Here is an 18,519-nt window from a genome sequence, read left to right on the forward strand (position 1 = left end):
TTAAAAAAACCCCTTAACATAGAAACACAAACTAAAATCATCGTAAAATTATCTAAAACAATCGATAACCGCTACATCCCTAACTCCTCCATACTTCACACTCAACACATCCATTGCGCGCGCTCCACGCACTCTTTCAAATCTTCCTTAACTAAACCATCAATGTACACCACAAGGAATAGACATTGGTGTTTTTAATGAGAGTGCATTCACCTCTTACAGAATATTTAAAATAAAGTGCCTTTCGGGAAATAGGGACGCTTCCGTGTCACTTGGAGGTAGAAGGGTATCGGGTATTTTCAGATTAGACTAATTAAGATGCTGTTTATCTTTCCGTTTCTTTCGATAAATAGAAAAGTGCGTGTCTCACATAAATCAATTTTGGTGGATAGGGCGATATTTTGTGATTTTTGTATTGCGGTCGAGACACGCGGCACTCAAAATGATATTTATGGAGTAACTAGGTACCTTAGATAACTATTCTCTATTGTTTTCCATTATAATTTAAAAGATTATAAATTCAATTGACTATAAACTTGCCATTCATCGATGTGAAAATGGTCGCTGCTCTTTTACTTAAAACCTTTTACCTACCTAACTAATTAAGTTCAAATTAGTTAAAAAGAACGATGATACCTTGGAAAAACATAAAGCCCTTTTAACGGGATACCTAAAACTAACGTCGTATACGAGTAAAGGCAGGCAGAACTAAGGTACCTACTGCCAAGTCGAACTTACTTTCTATAACACAAGAAAACTATTGTACACTATAAAATATACAACGATAATGGTTATTAATGCCGCGAATCATTCAAACAACTATGTGTTCACGCAATGTTACACCCCTGAACATAAATATAACACCTGTCTTGCTGTTAAAACTTTTACAGCCCCCAATAGGGCGCGAAAGCTTTCGATTGCTGTTCATACATTGATGTTTTAGTTGAAGAAAATTGTGGAGTTATTTGTAAAGAATACCTAACTAATAAGAATGTAGGTAAGTTAAAGAATCTAATATTTTGGTTTGAGAGAGAAAATGTTTAAAACTATGTATTTTTGTACAAAAAAAGGCCAGATCTTCAGGACAGAATATCATAATAATACTTTTTTGCTAATACAGTAATATTTATTTTGGAAACGGCTACCAAGCTACACGATTGAGGTAAAACAATTCTGAAACACGTTAATGTACAACGAACAAGCTTCAATAATATACATCATAGTGCGAGGTCACGCAAATAGTACCTGAGAAGTTATTTCAACTTATTTCCTCCAAATAATTGGAAAGCATAAAATAACGCGGGGCAAATGAGTCATGTTCTATCCTGTCTTGTATTAAAGTTAATGTATTTTTGTTACAGTCATAACTTCGGTATGTGATAGTATGATGCACCCATTTTCAAGGGATCTTGGTTTTGTAGACTATTTCTTCTTTTAGCTCATGATTAGTTTATATCTATTCGATTGAACGAAAAGTAGGTAACTATGAGTTTTTCTTCAAATTGTAGAAAAAATGTACGCTGTGTATTGAAAACCTCCGTCGTTTTCAGAGACCTCGGTTGGAAAGAAATATAGTTAACTAAATTTCCGCCCGCGGCTTCGCCCGCGTTTTCAAAGGAAAACCCGCATAGTTCCCGTTCCCGTGCGATTTCCGGGACAAAACCTATCCTATGTGTTAATCCAAGTTACCCTCTATATGTATGCTAAATTTCATTGTAATCGGTTCAGTAGTATTTGCGTGAAAGAGTTACAAACACACACACACACACACACACACACACACACATCCTCAACGTTACAACAAACTTTCGCATTTATAATATTAGTGAGATAATATACAATGAGGCAGCATTTATTTGCTACTAGCTTTCCGCCCGCTGCTTCGCACGCTTCCTCTAAAACCTAATTAATTATATACATAAACTTTCCTCTTGAATCACTCTGTCTAAAACCGCATTGAAATGCATTGCGTAGTTTTAATGATTTAAGCATATATAGGGACAGAGAAGGCTTTGTTTTATACTACCTATGTAGTGATGAGGAAGCAAAATAAAGACGATTTTCTTCTTCATAATTCCATACTTTCAACTAAACACAAACAGTGTCACGGGTACCAACTAGCATGTAACCACAATCCTATTTAACACACAAACTTATAAACAATACCCCATAAATCGGTGCGAGGTGGTCGGACGGGATATCTATTTCACGCACTTCATGAAGTTGTAACTTAGCTGACTGACACGCACTGGCTGCTTATTTAAACGCGCCAGTTACTAGCTTGGAAATTTTGCTAATTATATTCGCATTACTTTAGCAAGTAAATGATCGGTCGGTAATTTCTTAGCTGGTTTGTTCTGGATGGACATCCTCGGATATTACATACATGACTACAGCACGACTACATCAGTTCGGTATTTTGATAGAATGAATATGGCAGTTGTAGTTCTTATCTGATAAATTTTCTTCATATATTATGTTCTTTTAAAATCTAGGTGTCAAACAAATCAACCAAGTCACATAACGTATATCTTATATCAACTTAGATCTTCCAGATCTTCTTCTTAAGTGACGAATCCTCCTTCTATCTGTTATCAATCGGTTTCACCTATAACCTCCTCTCATTGGCCATCGCCAACTAAACATTCCAGTAACAAGCGCCAGTACAACTTACATCAAACAAAGCACAGAGGTACAAACAAAGTTGAGCAATTAAAGATCGTCACGCGAGGCGCCGACGTCGCCACCCCGGCCACCGCTGTACCACGCACAAGTGTTAACCTCTGTATTGATTAGAATTATCGCTTTTTTAGTGGTGACGACTTTTTTGTCTGATACACGATATCGTGACGTGTGCTATATAAATTTTATAGAAGTACTAAAAGTATCAGCCAAAGCGCGTGTCTATACTACTATCACATATCACTACGTCTCTATTAAATAGTTTAGAGATTTTCCTCGATCGTTATGATACAGTTTATCATAAACATGCTCAATCGTTGTTTTCATATTAAAAACTAACTTTGTAAGAAAGCTGAAAGAACATACACAAAATGTCAGTCAAAATCTGATAGGGGTCCGGAGTGCAATCTCTACATAGAAAAGACAACTTTAATCAACCGAACATCATAAGTAGCATCATGATTAAACACATAAGTATTAAAGCATCTGTAAATAGTAACAAAAGCTCACAAATCAAAAATAGTGAGCACATAATATTTAGCGGTAAACGTGATTCAGCCTCCCCGCGGCAGATTACGGGAGCCGAAATAAAACTTAACACGTCTGTCGTCTGTATACCCATGTGGTAATGACAAATATTTGGAATTACGGAATCGTTATAAAATAAAATGTTAAACAATAAACCTTATTTCTATAATTTCGCATTTAGATTTTACGGGCGTTTGTATGCATTTAAAAATTAGCTTGTGGGATTTAAGCAAAATTGTGCTTTAATGGGAATTGGGAAAGGTTTTTTCAACCGACTTCAAAAATAGGTAGAGCTTCGCAATTCAACTGTATTTTGTCGGTTGAAAAAAATGAGCGTGTGTGCCGAGCACACGTATCAGAAGCGAAACTTCTTTACAAGATTCAAAGATAATCGACGGTATCGCCCTGACGCACTCTTGAACGCGCCTAAAGAAGTTTTACTTCAAAATTAAAACGAAGTGCCACGTTGAACTTTTAAAAATTTCGTATTATGGGGAACCATGGATACAATAATTTATAATTTGTTATAATATAATCATGCATAAATTGTAAATTATTAGCTTAATATAAATCGCTTATATAAATCTCTAGTATAAAGACACACTACTATAATATCTATACATATCACATGAAATTATTTTCGCAGCCATTCGCTTTGCTTACAAAGTTGCAAGCTAAGTTTATTATTAGTTTAATTACATTATTTCATTTGCAATGTATCCACGAGAGATTAATTTAATAAATAACGAGAGTGCATTAGAGAAAATAGAAAATACATTTCTATCATATTGACATTGCCACAGATGTTAGTAATCTAGGGTTTTGACGAGGATTTAATATTTCATATTACGATTTCACTCAAAAAATATTGGATAGTAGAAGATAGGTCGATTTTAAAATGTATATGTCGTGGTCATATCGTAGATATGCTCATTTCATGAAATGACCAACATAGTTTGGTCAGATCGTTAAATCGTCAACGTTTCACGATTTGGTCATCGACATTTGGCCAGATCGTACCTATAAAATATAGGTTAGGTTAGGTTAGGTTAGACTTTAATAAACAACGCCAGAAGCGAATCGCTTTTTAAAAAAGAAACAAAAATGGTCGAATTTCGTGAAATGGCCATCCACGTTTGGCCAGATCGACGATCTGGCCAAATGTGGATGACCAAATCGTGAAACGTTGACGATTTAACGATCTGGCCAAACTAAATTGGCCATTTCATGAAATGAGCAAATCTACGATATGGCCACGACATATACATTTAATGAGTAAAAGTATATGCATTACCATTTTGAAAAAATTGAGCCCATCATTAGTCCTACTAATATTATAAATGCGAAAGTTTGTGAGGATGTGTGTGTGTATGTTTGTGTTTGTTACTCTTTCACGCAAATACTACGGAACCGGTTACAATGAAATTTAGCACACATATAGAGGGTAACTTGGATTAACACATAGGATAGGCTTCATCCCGGAAATCCCACGGGAACGGGAACTATGCGGGCGAAGCCGCGGGCGGAAAGCTAGTATAGTATATACGCATCTTCACACCAAAAACATTAACTAATTAGTAAATGCATATTGCGGAAAATATTATGAAGAAAAAGGTTTGTTTCTGAATGTGTGTTTGTAACATAGGTAGGTGTGAAAAACACAAAAACTATTTTCCGAATTAAACAATTATTAGGAAGTTTTATTGAATTTTTCCTGAATCACTTAAGCTATACCTACATATTTAAAATCATTTTTTATTTCGGGCGGAGCCGAGACGATTGGCTAGTATACTATTAAGGTATTATTATATTCAAAAATCAAAATACAAGCAAAACAGCGGCAAATAGCTAGTCATTCACGTGCCACGCGACGGAAGCACATTGTCACTGCCCCCTCCCGCTCCCCCCTCCCTCTCACCCCTCGCATCTTAGTGCACCGGCTATTTCTAAATCGGAGACACTACGCACTTTATTTGTGTAGATTTGGTCTGACCATAGAGTCAGCAACCTTTAGATTGGTCTGTGTAATTATTATAATTATTTATTCTTGTTATATTATTTACTTCCATTAATAACAGGATTAAAATTGTAATGATCGTAGGAAAAAGTTTGTTTCTGACTTCCTTTTTATTATATATTTTGATACTCCTTATTTAATAGGTAATGCTGTTCGATTTTTTGAAGTATTTTTGTAGAGTTCACATTTTAGGGTATTAATTTGTATCTTTATAAAATCTCTCTTATTTTAGTTCTAACTAACTACTAACTATTTTGCTCTCCGCCTTTCTAGATGATTCGTGAAATAAATTAGATTGACCCATTATACATTAATTGCATTTATTACAAAGCATCGTCATTTTTAATGTTTTACATAATCATCTCGTTATAATTATTATAATTTCAATGTTAAAAAAAATTATGTTTTTCGAATTTGACTTAATAAATATTTTATTTCAATAAATATTAAAGTGGCAGATCTGTCCATTCTAAGCGCTACACGGTGGCATGCGCGAGAGTCGCCGCATCCGGCGTAGAGCCGCACGAAACAACTGTAACTCTGACTCATTGTAATTACTTATTGTATAAATATGCTTCAATAACTTGATACACTCAAACACTTGCTAACTTGGGAATTTGCATTCATATGAAAAAAAGCAAAAAAATATTTTTGACAAAAATAGAGCGTGTGTGCCGACCACACGTGCCAGAGGTGAGCAAGACTCAAAGATACCTAACTCGTCGCCTCACTCCATGACGTGACGGTATTACCATGACCCGACCTTGAAGTTTTATAAATTCTCATCATATATGTAGTTTTATTTTTAATTAGTTTATTCCGCCCAGACAATTTCACTTAAAAATCCCTCAGTTCTACACAGCATTCCAACCATTTTATTATTAAATAAAAATAATTAAAACATTACCATAACATACCGTTCCTGAGGTAACAAATCAATACAAACGAACTAACGGTATCACACGACACTTGAAAATAATACCATGAAGGTAATCTTCGCCGGTGGCATTTCATTTCTTAATGTTACGACAATAATTTATAGTTTAAACTGGGCATCGATATCTGGTTGCAAGACTATTTGTATGTTTCTTTTTAAATAATGTAAGATGTTTATTTGTCTAAACTATAAACTGAAACACATATTAGACTTCTGTAGATCACAGAGCACTTTTGAATCGGCATAGCGTTTAGATCACATTGCAAAGTTTCTAAAGATCTGACAAAATCTCTGTAGCTGCTCTTTTAGAATCTTTTTAACTTTTTAATCTTATATATAAAATTCTCGTGTCACAGTGTTAGTCTGCATACTCCTCCGAAACGGCTTGACCGATTCCTCTGAAATTTGGTAAGCATATTGGGTAGGTCTGAGAATCGGCTAACATCTATTTTTCATACCCCTAAGGCCTAAATGATGAAGAGTAAGGCAGAACAACGTTTGCCGGGACAGCTAGTATTTTTATAGTTTAGTAATTACTAATTGATTACAGTATCTACTTAGTTTTAAAAACGTTTAAAAATGCAACTTGATAAAGCTTGAGTAGCATTAGCCAAGCTATATTTAATATTTACTTTAGTCCATTGTTGTGAGAAGGTTAACCTAGCTAGAATATAGACTATTCAGTTACCTAGCAGCCAGTATTCCCTAATTATTATTTGTAATATTGAGTCATAACTAATTTGATTATAACTTTAAAGATAAGTAAGAGTTAATTCTTTTTCATTTTATCCTTAAACTACAATAGCATACAACTATTTCACAAATTCATTATTCACACGTATTTTCCAAAGCATTAAGATATTAAGCAATATTTTGAGTCACAAACCAGTTAAGGAGTCATTACATACATTACTGGGTAACTACTCGTATGAGTAATGCAATTAAACTTGAGATTCGCTAGCTTTCACTGACGTCATTTTGGTAAGTATTATGATACTATTTAGCAAGTAATTGTATTTATCATTACAAACTAGGTATTTATATTTTACTAGCTTTCCGCCCGCGGCTTCGCCCGCGTTTTCAAATTAAAACTAGAGATGTCCCGACTAGTCGGCGACTAGTCGGTAAAGCCGACTATCCGGCCACTATTGTAGTCGTCGATTAGTCGGCGACTAATTGGCAAAGAGCGCCGACTATCCGGCTTTTTACGTAGTATGTATTTCTCAATGAAAAATAACTACATGAAATAAAAACCTTAATTATATATTATTTTATTTTTATTTTATAATCAGTCTTATACATTATAAAATGTAAAGCAATCTTTCCTTTGGTAATCAGTTTTTAAAATTACTTGCTTGTAAAAAAAAACATAATTATGACATTTATTGAACAAAATTAGTTCCTATCCTAATTAACATAAAAAACAACATAATATCTTCTTATCTTCAATGAACATTTATAAGTTTTTCTTATTATTTAAATAAAAAGTAGATTTAATAAATTAACAAACTCAGTTATATGTATTAAAGCAAGAAAATATTTTTTTACCCTAAAACACCGCTCTCGACCATTACACAAGCAAAAATGAAGGAAAAATGCGAAGTAAACAAAACATGTTCCGACACGCTCGCAGGCGGTGTATGCGATTGTGCGCGAATCAGCCGTAAACGAAGCGTTACGGAAATCCCCGAAACCGTAATCGGCTTAGCCGACTAGTCGGTATTATTACAACCGACTAATCGGCTAGTCGGCTAGTCGGCAAAAGTCATAATCGGCACATCACTAATTAAAACCCGTTCCCGTAGGATTTCCGGGATAAAACCTATCCTATGTCCTTTCTCGGGTATCAAAATATCTCTATAGGTACCAAATTTCATGCAAATTGGTTCAGAAGTTAAGGCGTGATTGAGTAACAGACAGACAGACAGAGTTACTTTCGCATTTATAATATTAGTATGGATATGTCATTATAGATATTAGTATCTAACTGTAATAACCGAAAATATCTATACATCAAATATACCCTATTTCTAAGGGAGTTTAGGGTATTTGATCGATATACATATTATTACAGGTATTTAATTTTGGGGAAACATGTGTGAAATGTGAATAAACAGTATATTTTTTATTACCAACGATACTTAGCCATCGAGCAATTATGTTCGATTTATAGTAACTGCGTTCATTGACCTCTTCACCTGTTCCAAACAATCTTCTTAGTTTGTACATACCAGTTAGTAGTAATTAAATAATTCGTCTAATTAAATCTCAGTGCAATATATCAGTGGGAGCCATAAGGCACCACCCACGCGGGCTACATCGGCTAGTTTAATTAAAATTAATTATTCTAACGTCCGCTTCGACACCGAAAAGCTAACGGTTTATATGATATCGTCACGATGTTTTGTCGTGTCGTATGTCGTGAATGTGTTGGTGTGTTAATTTATATGTATAGTTTGACTATGCTTGACCATGGGTCTTTAACTATATTGAAAGCGTTACAGATGGACAGACTTTCGCATTTATGATATGCATTAGAACGTAAGTATTAGTATTGATTGTATGTTTAGTCAAATATTGTAGTAATAGACTATTCAAAAGTTAATTAAAATACTTAACGATACGTTCTCTACCTATATAGATAAAAAATAATGCATGTAATGATGTTTGAAATAATTAACATTTATAATGGTTACTTTTGAAATTATTAAAATATCGTAAGGAATTTGAATAAACGTGTCACCAAGTATCAATTTACAATTTCGATAGTTCACTAAAATACACAAAGTCTATTATAATCAATCTTGGTACATCAGTTTTAGCGATGGACGAAAACTTAACATTTAAAATAAATAACCAATCATTTAAATGAAGCCTACATTTAAAATGGAAATAATTATCGGCCTTATTGATGATAAATACTCATTAGTGACATTTCGCGTTAATGGCGGATATATGCGTTGTTTTACGATTGATAGATTTTGGGGGAAATGTATGAATAAATTTTAGGTTATAGTGTGCTTTACACAATTCGTACTTTTTAGAGTTCCGTAAAAAGTGAAGTCCCGTGTCCCAAAGTGGGGTAAGGGGCAGATGATTCATACATCTGTTTCACTGATCGATTTTCTTCAGGGACAAGTAGGTAGGTGATCAGCCTTCTGTGTCCTGCCAGACCGAGACATTTTTTCTTCGTCTCCACCGGGAATCGAACCCTCGGTTCTACGCTCACGCATCAACCCACTGTACTTACCAAGGAGACGGTCAAGGTTTTTGACGTGACAACGTCTTATAATTCGATAAAGCCGGCTGTACGCCCGAAAAAACATGACTCATGCGGCGTTACCTCGCTCTGAGGCGTTCCATGTAAGGCTTGAAGTGCAAGCGAGAGCGCGGAACGAGCGACAAAGAAGCACAATCGTTGTCACGTTCAACTATCATCAGTAAACCGACTTTACAGACAACCAATTTTTTTTTAGACGGTAGAGTTCCGTAGGTCAAACATAAAAATGATTCACAGGAGTATATAGCGTCGACTCTCCTATAATAAATTTTCTTATAGGACAGTCGCTTAGATATGTTAGATGTGTGAGCATATCGAATTTGGAGTAATAAAAATACTCATGTGTATTTGTTTGTTAGAATGTATCAAGTTTTGAAAACGAAATAAGCCTGAAATTGTCGCTCAATAGGTTTTATTTGGCACGAAGTAATATAATATAACTTTCCAGGAAAACCGGTTTGTTTAGTAACGTCACAACAAATTTCATCATTCATTGATGATAATCGTTTTCCAACATAACTTTGTGTATAAAATTTAGACTCTAAGTTCAGTTTATACGGAACCTTAGACATGCAATGCCGCCTCGCTCTTGACTTGTTGACGTGTACGCTTAATATTGCTCTATTTACATTAATATATATCGCCTAAAATAGCCCATTAAAGGCGTAGAAAGTTAATGTGTGTAAAAAAAAACATTTCTCAGTCGTCTAGATTGTTATCGAAGAAGTTTTTAACTTATGTTATATTACGATATAAATAACATTTTGATTTGATTAGTTTACTTTTTTTATTGATATTAATTAAAAAAACTAAATAATTATCTCGTTTTATATCTTAGAGGTCTGAGATATCTTCTAAGCTCTAGTCTAACACCGAATCTTTAAATAATTGTCCCAAAATAAAGTACGTAGGTACTCAAGTACAAAGTCCAAACTTAACAAAACTAATCTTAGGAATACATAATATGAAATATCCTTTTGTAATAACAAATATAACAAGACAAATATAAAGAAATATTCCCATAAAAAAATCAATGCAAGTAATGTAGTACCTAATCAAAGATTAGAAATACATATTTGATCTTTGTTCTCTTTGTTACACTTTCATTGCATTTTCATATTTTAATGATTTACATTAATATTATTAATAGACTAGCTTTCGCCCGCGACTCCGTCCGCGCGGATGTCGGTCTTCGCGTGGATGGCTTATTTCTCCATTTTGAGTAACTCTGACAATGACATCTTATAAATATCTATTGGACCCAAATACGGCTAGGCCTAATATAATACGCAACGTGTGTTCGCGGTTCTACAGAACAACGTCTATGGATAAAACTGAAAAATTAAAATTATTTTTTTTCTACCTATTTTTCCTGAATAAAAGGTATCCTATTTTACGCCCAGGATAATAAGGTATAATTATACCAAGTTTCATCGAAATCGAACCGTTAGTTTTCACGTGATGCCTTCACATACAGACAGACAGACAGACAGACAGACAGACAGACAGACAAAAATTTTTTTAATCACATATTTGGGTTTGGTATCGATCCAGTAACACCCCCTGGTATTTATTTTTTCAATATTTTTAATGGACAGAATTGACCCTTCTACAGATTTATTATAATATGTATAGATTAGCTTCTAAAAAAATTGCTGATAGTTAATATTTTTTATATTTTTTTAACTTTTCTTCCAATACACAAAGTCGTCTTCTTCAATAAATGATAATATAATTTGACATTTTTTTTCCTTGTGCATTTTGGCGCCATTTTCCATTTGGCGCCTAGAATGTTCCTCTATAGTCTATAAAACCACAGATTAAAAATTGAAATCTAGCTTAATCCTAATTACATATCCTAGGAATGGTTTATCCTAAAATAGCAACACATATGCCTAATGATAAATAATAACAAAAGCGCTCTTATGTGATATTATTTCTGCAACTAACTGCTTTAGGGATTATCAAGCTATACAAACAGGTTCACAGGCGTTCTGTCCTTGTTAAATGGTTTCTAAGCAATGATATGCATGCCAATGTACGCGCCATGATCGACAAAATTGTATCGCCAGTTTGATACATCAATAGAATAAAAAATAATTTAATGCAAGGGTACCAAACTAAATAAAATGCAATTTTTGGTTCAGAGGTGAATTAGGACTTAGGTGAAAAAAAATGCTAACGAAATTATTCATATATTAAAAATAAAAGATTGTTAAAGGACTTAAAATATAAATTATTTCATTTAGAAATAATTACTTTGTCAAAAAGCTTTATTTTCTCAAAACAAATAAAAAATTTATTTAATAAGAAATTACATAACATTAATAATTTCTGAATGAAATTGAAACAGAAGAAAGGAAAGATAAAAAAAGATGTTCAAAATGGCGATTCTTACAGCCGCGACAAATTTTTTTTTTCGACTTACCTTCGAAGATATAAGCGTCAATGTGGGCGAGGACTCCTGTGGAACAAAGACAGAAGGCCTGCTTTAGTTGTCTTTTGTTTAATTTACAATTAACAGGGAAATGGACGGGACGTAATTTAAAAGAATAACATTTCTTGATACTAAATGTTGCTAAATTAAATTATGGAGTTTGTTTCGATAAATTAAAAAGAATACTTTAGTAAAATTACATCTATAATTAAAAAAAAAATGTTACAAAAATACTTGACTAACATCACTTCTTTTCATATTAAAACTTTTTGCTATACTTAGAGCGAGATTTATAAATGAAACTCGGAGTATTCTAAAAACATCCCTCGATAAGTTGAAACCACAAAGTCTGAAGTATAAAAACTAGACCTATAATTGAATATCTATACAAGAAATATCTATTGTTTGGTCTAGCTTGGAGATAATTGATGGATAATATCTTACTCTATTATTAATGAAAAATATATTAAATCAATCGCCAATTTGAAACATCAATAGAAAGTAAATTAAAATTAGAATAATCAGAAAATAAAGGCAAAAAATGTTTAAGAGATAAAAAGCTACAACGTACGACACTACGATATCATAACATAAATTAACTATGACATAAAATTCATAATACTCAATAATTAATAGGTAACTACAAGTTAAAAAATCTCTATTTATTGAAGTTTGATAATAATGAAGAAAGTTGCAGCTTATGTATCTTTTTCGTACAAAATTATAAACCGATTTGTATGAAATGTAAATATAAATCATACACAATTACAAATACATAGTTAAAATATTGTATGCAATTCTTTCTAGTATTCTTCTATGTGCAATATGAATTAAATTGTTTGTATAGAACTGGAAGGATTTTCATATTTTTTTTTTATTTTAGACAGTGAAGCGCTTGACCACAATCTCGCCTGATGGAAAGCTAAGATGTGGTCTAAGATGGTACGCGCTTCCCTAGTAGATACCGGTTCACTCTTCAAATTTTGCAGCTTTGGGTGATTCAAGAATGAGAAAATTATAATTGGTTCCAACATTTATTTTTAAAATAATTATAATATCTATACAGTTCGTTAGTACAAATAATAACGAATCTATCGAGTCAGACATAGTAACGTTATCCAATTAAATATCGACATAACCACGTTTAAAAATCTAATATGAAATCGTATGAATTCTCATGACCCCACGTACCTACTCAAATGCAAATAGTAACAAATCTATCGAGTCAGACATAGTAATGTTATCCGATTACAAAACAACAAATCCGCGTTTTATACCTACACCTAGTAATCGCATGAATACGATTTCGCACGCTTTTTTAAGAGGAACAATTATCACATACTTCTGTATCGAGTAAAGTGAGTCAATGTCTAGATGCGCAATTCCACGTATTGGTGGATCCAGGAGGAAAATGTAGGGACACGTCATTGTAAATGTACATGAGGGTTGAGATTGCGGTCTGATTTCAGAGATAATTGGTATACATTTATATTACTAAAGATAAAAAGTATTTTGGTCTTGTAACCCTTTCATGGCGGTATGTTGAATAAAAGTTTTATTGAGATATTCCAAATAACAAGAGATGCATGATAAATCGGCTACGTAATATCTAATTTAGTTACATAATTATATTGATACAAATATTAGTCTCATAGTCCGATGGAATTACCCCAAAGATGAAATGCAAGTCCGACATCTAAACATCATCTAGTTTTGTTTGTTTTTACAACACGCTCTGTGTTTCAACTTCCCGACTTTAACTTCGACTGAAAATTCCACTTACATTTCCTACCCGATACTTTAAAACAAAAGCCTCTTTATCTTGTCAAACACGCTAACTACCACACCATCTAAATTCTAAAAAGCTTAGTTATATTACAAAGGTCATTTCAACAATAACCATTGAATTATGATTCACAAAATCTAAATACCAAGTAACGTTAATTAGACGCCATAAATTAATCGTGTGCCAACGTTTCCTCAAAGATATTATAATAACATATTGCACGAATAAAAACAGAAAAACAATATCGAAATTATTACACGGTTAGACCATGTTGTTTACTATTACTATTATTTTTTGTATGCATGTGTTATGACCGAGCGTGTTTGATTAGGATTTTTCGATCCATTATAATTATATGTAGGTATGCTTAAGCTTTGCATATTATATAATTAAATAATATATGTATTGAGATAGGATTTGTATTTTTATTTTTATGAATTTGTCAAAAACGCAATCAATCTTAATAACGTTTTTTATTAAATATTTGTGTGGACCTCATGGTCGAGGATATTTAGATAAATAAATTTATGTTACGAATTCAAATATTTAGGTTAAAAGGGAAGATAATCGTCTTGTATAATTTATAGGTTTATTAATACGTACCTACGAACTACATGGAGTTACGTACGTATGACGGAAGATATGAACTGAAGCTTTTCTGAAGCTTTTTAGTTAGTGATAACTGTTAAAAACCCGGTTTATTAAATTTTCTAGCATAACTTCAATATATCATATTGTGTAATAATGATTCCGATTTGGATTCTTAAATAATCAATTGTATACGAGATTTTCCTCCTGAATAATCAAATTGATTAAATCAATAATGTAATAGATTAAATACTTGCCTTAGCTTTACTCAAAAATAGATTATAATTCAGTGCAAGTTCTGAATTTCTATATACATTCTGTAACGTTTATTTATTATTATATTTGCCTCTTAGTCATCCTAAATTCTTTCAAAACAATAAGGAAGCGGTCAATATGCGATATACGTTCAAATTTTTTGCGCCTCACATGTAACATTTACACCAAAGTTTTTAATAATATTCTTCTCAAGCACAGAGCCACCCTATAAATAACCGAACTTATCGAATAGCCTTCGTTAGTAATTACATAACAAAAGGAAAAAACGCGACCGGCAAAAAATATAAATCGCATGCGCTAAGGCCTTTCTTAAATTATCCTGTCAGGGTCAACTATGAAATGCAATTGGCGTCTGAAAAAATTCAAACTCGTTAGAATATCGGTGTCGTGGTGTTGCAATGTGATTCTTATTGGTATGGGAATAGGGTGAGGTGGGGTGGTGGGTGCTATAGGGCTGCCAATCGTAACTTAAATAATATACAAAACTAGCTTGCCGCCCGGCTTCGCCCGCGTTTTCAAAGAAAAAAACCCGCATTGTTCCCGTTCCCGTGGGATTTCCGGGATGAAACCTATCCTATGTGTTTAACCCAGTTACCCTCTATATGTGTGCTAAATTTCATTCAAATCCATTCAGTAGTTTTTACGTGAAAGAGTAACAAACATCCATACATCCATACAAACTATCGCATTTATAATATTAGTAGGATTCTGGTATTTTTGTGGTAATAATATGTGCATTGAGTTAATTTTATGTAAGTGTATTCTTTTAAACGTTATACATTCTTTAATGTTATGACGTATTGATTATTGAGACTTGGAATTTTGTAACCCAACATAAAAGTCTCTCATTATAAAATAGCTTTTGAAAAGATGTAAAATATAAACTCCTAATTTTAAAATTAAATAATAAAACTAGGTGTAAATTTTTGTTTTGCGTTAGTGTAACAGACATCAAACTACGATTACGACACTACTTTATTCATCCTATAAAACTTTATAATACAAATACATATTTGTAAATCTATGTGTACATAATTGCGCGCTGCCAGCCCTAGCATAGTGTCAGGTTGCACAATAGACGCATGTACCTGCGCAAGGTGACCCACGAAGGGCACGAGGCTGCCCTTGCGCACCCCCGCCCCGCGAACTGTCTCAATCCTTGCTCGTATTCGCATGTATTGTTCGCTTTAAATGACCAGCTTCGTTGTAGGGCTGGCACGTGTCGATAAAAATGTAGGTATTTGAAATTTCTTAAGAATTACATAGTATCGTACAGTATATCTCAATCAATAATTAATTTGACTGCTTAAAAACAAGTTGATATCGTGATTGTATTTATTAAAAAAATTCGGTAGATATTTGTTATCATAATTGTATTTGTTATTTATTGCATAAATGTAATTTACAAAAATATTAAAGAACTGTGTTTTGTACTACAGACATGAGCAGAAGTAAAACAGTATTTTTGAAATACATGATGAAAAATCCAATAATAAAATTTCCTTGATTCGGCACATTTTTATTATGCAGTAGGTAATATTTTTGATTTACAATATTACTAAATAAATAATTTAAGATTTCGATAGATCTTAATTATTCTTATTTTATCGATATAAAATATTATCGACATGCGCATTGCGCATCCCTATTCAATGCCTTAAGCCAAAAATCATCTCAGACAACAATGTACAAGGACAGGTGCTAATATTTGCCGACTTTGGTAAGTATTTATATCGACTAGCCTTTATATTTAAACAAAATAGATATAATATTTATTTATGTATATTATTTTAGATAATAAGTAAGTACATTAACAAGGAAATTTAAATAGATGACATTATAAAATTCACAAGGAATTACGATGTTTTAAAATTTCAAAAAACAAGTACTAACATTTAATTATGGGTGTATAAAATTTTACTGAATAGATTGCATTAATTAGTAGCAAATCAAAACATGATTTTATAATGTAAGTGATAATTAATTATTCTGAAATACTTTAAATTAATTAAACAAATTTAATAGACTAATAGCATGTCCATTTCTAAAAATGTCTATAATAACAACATTATATTAGGTATATTTGTTATTTTGCAGAAAAAACCCCTAAAAAGAGTATTTAAATAAAAAAGACAGACGATAAACATATTATCCAAAATAAAAAAGCTATTTTTATTAATATGCAAACAAACACTTCCTGTATTTATCCAATATTCATAATAAAAAACCTTGTACAGATTAACGATTAAAATATTTCGCAAAAAGCGCACCCAACATGATTCACATTTTTTGTAAAGTACCTAAACGTTATTCATTTACATTCAACCACAGATAACATAAAATGGCCGCTAGACAGTAAAGCAAGCATGACATGTATTTATTGTCATTCTGCATGATCATCTAAAAATATCAAATCTAAACTAATATTAAAAAGCTGCAGAGTTTGTTAAACGCGCTAATCTCAGAAACTTCTGGTCCGATTTGAAAAATTCTTTTGGTGTAAGATAGCCCATTTATCGAGGAAGGCTATAAGCTGTATATCATCATGCTAAGACCAACAGGAGCAAAGCAATGCGGGTAAAACCGCGAGGCACAGCTAGTCAGCCTAGCCTAGTAATAGCAACCGACCGATCATGCCGCATATCAGTCTAACTTGCAGGATAGAAAATAGGAAGCTTCATCAATCAGTTAGCACGTAGTTAGCATGACATTCATTTCAATAATCGATATAAACATTAACTTATGCGTGTCATGCTGCATGATCGTGTAGAGACGACTTAAGATTACATTCGACCATTATCGTATCAAAGCTCGCGATATAATTGGCATTACTTGAAGCTATTTCATTGATATTCGGACGTAATTGCTGACGTTTTTTGTCTTCGTGCATGTAGATGATTTTGTAAATGCTTTGAGCATTTTATTATTCGAGTTACAATGCTGTGTGTATCATTAGGTAATATTTTTCTTTATTAAAAAAGCGAGTCATACAGCCAAGAAAAGAAGGGCTTTATTTATGTGTATTTTCTTAATTTCTGAAGGCCTGACAATAAATGGTGGTTTCGGTCTATAGTAAAAAATACATTCCAATAGTAATTCATTCACATAATATGTATTATGTACCTAATTAGATTAACAAAAAAACTAAAAGTTTAAAAAACGACGATAATAATTGTAGTAGTTATAAAATATAGATGCGCTGATAAAACAATCTCTAAAATGGTTTTATTTTATTTTATTTTTATTTCGAATTTCCAACAAAGAAAACATAATTTAACAACACTTAGTACTAAAATTGCTTATCGTATAATAACAAAATCATACTTTTATAGCACTCAATTTGATTGTACCTAATTGTAATTATTTATTCCAATACACATACAAGGTACATGTTATGAGTACGTGTGAAGGTTTTTGAAGCAAAAAGTATGACAGTGTTTGAGACCACCGCAGTTGTTCTAAAGTTGCCCTGTAAAATTATCTTATTACCTATTGATTAACGTATATTGATGTGATTTGTTTACTTTATGTTGATTATTTTTGATATGATGAATGATATTATCTTTATTTTTCAATAAATAAAATCTTTATACTATTGTAACTTGTAACAAATCAAAATAATATGCATTAGGTATTAAAGTATGTTTCCTATTATTTGCAACTTATTTTAGTGTGTAGTGTTTTAAAATCAATTTAAATATCGTAATTCCAGAAAATACTAGTTACACACAAAGTTTTTATCAAGAGTAGGTACCTCATAGTGTTACATAAAGTAAGTTTTTAGACTACAAACCCACTTAAAAACCGCGTGAAAATAATTTTCCGTATTCACCTGATTGAGAGAAAAGGAAGCGACTTAACTGGGTCACAAACCGTCACCAAGCGTCACGGAGCGACACCTGAAAGTCTCTCTTAATTACAGTGTGCTTCATTTAACCGCGTTTTAACTGAAAATTAATTTTTAAACTATTTTCGTGGATTTTAATAA

At 32.5% G+C, this 18,519-nt stretch overlaps 2 protein-coding genes across 9 annotated transcripts in view; both read right to left on the reverse strand.

The window, feature by feature from the left end:
• Positions 1-18,519, reverse strand: part of LOC123706345 (long-chain-fatty-acid--CoA ligase 4) — a 562,712-nt gene that overhangs the window by 241,134 nt on the left and 303,059 nt on the right. The window lies entirely within an intron of this gene.
• LOC123706350 (voltage-dependent L-type calcium channel subunit beta-2) overlaps positions 1-18,519 on the reverse strand; it is a 155,557-nt gene that overhangs the window by 38,608 nt on the left and 98,430 nt on the right. For 2 of the 3 annotated variants that reach the window (XM_045655589.1, XM_045655593.1), the window contains exon 2: positions 11,873-11,908. The exons of the other annotated variant lie outside the window; for it this stretch is intronic. The gene's annotated coding sequence lies outside the window, so the exon portion shown is untranslated. The remainder of the gene's footprint in view (positions 1-11,872; positions 11,909-18,519) is intronic. 3 annotated transcript variants of the gene reach the window in all.

Source organism: Colias croceus, chromosome 3 (genome assembly GCF_905220415.1).
Source record: "Colias croceus chromosome 3, ilColCroc2.1".
Lineage (NCBI taxonomy): Eukaryota > Metazoa > Arthropoda > Insecta > Lepidoptera > Pieridae > Colias > Colias croceus.